This window comes from Balaenoptera acutorostrata, chromosome 3, assembly GCF_949987535.1.
Source record: "Balaenoptera acutorostrata chromosome 3, mBalAcu1.1, whole genome shotgun sequence".
Taxonomy (NCBI): Eukaryota; Metazoa; Chordata; class Mammalia; order Artiodactyla; family Balaenopteridae; genus Balaenoptera; species Balaenoptera acutorostrata.
In genome coordinates, this window is record NC_080066.1 from 25034206 (window position 1) to 25036701 (window position 2496).

General features: G+C 42.6%; 1 non-coding gene across 1 annotated transcript; it reads right to left on the bottom strand.

The window, feature by feature from the left end:
* Positions 1 to 1544: 1544 nt before the first annotated feature.
* Positions 1545 to 1648, bottom strand: LOC114236033 (U6 spliceosomal RNA). The gene has a single exon (XR_003622075.1). It is a non-coding gene; the product is annotated as a U6 spliceosomal RNA (small nuclear RNA).
* Positions 1649 to 2496: the final 848 nt, after the last annotated feature.

Here is a 2496-nt window from a genome sequence, read left to right on the forward strand (position 1 = left end):
TCATCCAAGTGTGAAGAAGAGTAGAGAGAAGAGATTTCAGGTGATAGAGTTTTCTTTTTTTCTGACTGTGATACGTCTTACCATGTCTAGCTTATTCGTCTTATGAAAAACTTAATGCAAAGAAAAATGTGTCCTACATCTGTTAAGAGAAAAAGAAACTCACCACTGACAGAGGACCTCAAGAAGAGATGCAGAATGGATCACCTTCAAGTGCCGTGATGATTTAATTCTCTTCAATAGATCATTATTTTTTTATTTTTTTTTAATTAAAAAAGATTTTTTTGGCAGTGCCACGCAGCTTGTGGGATCTTAGTTCCCTGACCAGGGATCGAACCCAGGCCCTGGCAGTGAAAGCACTGAGTCCTAACCACTGGACTGCCAAGGAATTCCCTAGATCATTATTTAAATTATACTGTCAAAATCTAAATAAAATATGCAGAGACTCCCAGAGCACCTATTCCATAAAAATCTCAATGGAAGTTGAAAAAACAAAGCACACTATGGTCTATTTTCTTTGAAAATATACTGATGGCATTCGGAGGATGAAGTTTAAGCAATGCCCCCAAGAGCTCCCCTCTTTAGCCAAAAGTCTCCCAACCAGAGTGTTTTCGCTTTCCTCATTATGCAGGGTTTGTAAGCTTAAAAAATAAACCTACCAAAAAAAAAAAAAAAAAACCAAGAGATAAAATGGTAGTATGTAGAAAGGGTAGGGAGATGAGGAGGCTGTGGGATCTTTCTAAAAAGCACATCTTTCCTTCTGTGATGGAAAATCAAAAACCCTTGTTAGACACATGCCAATATGTACATGATGTGGGGTAATGTACACTGCTGTCACTGGCGTTGAACACTGGTGCGCTCCTTTTTGATCTACACCATATGTTGTCTGCAGCTATCAAGAGATTCAACTAAAAGAGACACTGGAATCCTGCAGAGCCTCAAGGAGCTGCCCTTCACGTCCTGTCCCTCCTCGGAGCCAGCGGAGGAAAGGGGTGGGCATCAAGGTGGGGCAGACGGAAGTCAGGGGCGAAAGTGACCAGCCCAGTGGAGGGAGTGGCCAGGGAGGACTCAGAAATGACATGCGGTCAGGGTCTGAGTTCAGAGAATCCCAGAAAGTCTATTTTCTATTCATGATAGGACATTCATGGTTGTGAATAACACAGTTTGAAAGGTTTAAAACTCAGTGTGTCATTGTGCTAAAATAGATCTGTGCTGCGAGATTGCCAAGCTGGCATTAAAAAGAGGGAGGGGGAAAAAAGAGGAAAGAAAGAGGAGGGGAAAAAAGTGCCCACACCATGCGGGCCCAGATGAAGTAAACCCTAGACCTGCCTGCTGCTATATCCAGATGTTTCCAAGGAAGGTGGATCGCTCTTAATTGTGCCTGAGACATACCAGGAATTTGGCTTTTTGGAAATCCAGGAAATTTCTTATCTTCCTATCAGTGGTTCCCTAAATGGACAGCACACTAGGACCCCCTAGAGATCTCTTCAAAATGACCTGATGCCTGGGCCCACCCCTAGAGATTCTGATTTTTTTAAAAAATTATTAAATATATGGAATGTTTCATGAATTTGCCTATCATCCTTGGGCAGGGGCCGTGCTAACCTTTGTACTGTGTCAGTTTTAGTACATGTGCTGCCGAAGCTAGCGTGAGATTCAATTTGTTTGGGGCTAGTACTATATTTTTTTCTTCTTCTTCTTCTAAAATTCCTATGTCGAGTCTAATGTGCAGCCAATGTTGAGAAATGCTGTTATGGACTTGCAAATATCTTTTTAAAAACTGCCTTGATTGCCTTCTCTTTGGCAGATGTTTTAGCACTTTGCTAATTGTAAGTGGAATGTCAAATCCTACCTTCATGAGTTGGAGTTTCCCATGGAGTTTTCCCGGTGAGTTTCCCAGGGAAAAACCCTGACACAGGCTGAAATGATTTCTGGGTTTCATAATTTCTAAGGTGCACATTCCACCCCCACCGACCCCCTCCCTACCACCGCCCATTTTAATGCAGCAGAAATCAGGATGCATCTTACAATCACTGCGATTGTTCAGTCATTGCCGGACCAAGTTGCAGTCCCAATTAAGCTGTCGTTGCTTTTACACACTCTTGGTCATAGCGCTTCATATCTCCGGCACTTCCACTGTGTTATATGAATTGTTGCAACCAGATGTGTTTAATGATTTAATGGGTGCTTAAAAAGTCTCTAAGAAGATGATGCTATGATTTGTTGTTAAAGCAAAAAGTTACTGAGTACAAAGAAGGGCAGGCAAGCAGAGAAGGGGGGCACAGATTTGGTATTAGGAAAACAATTATTTGTCATTAAAGGGGTGACCGAAATTCCTCATGTTCTTACAAAGCAACAAGCCAGTGTTTTCTGGGATCTGCAGGAGGACACGTGCACGCAGAGAGGAGGGCTTCTTCTGAGACCGTGCAAGAGGATTTCCCATCACACCAGCCAAGCAAGAAAGCGCTCACATCAAAACTCACGGAAAGGGCTTCCCTG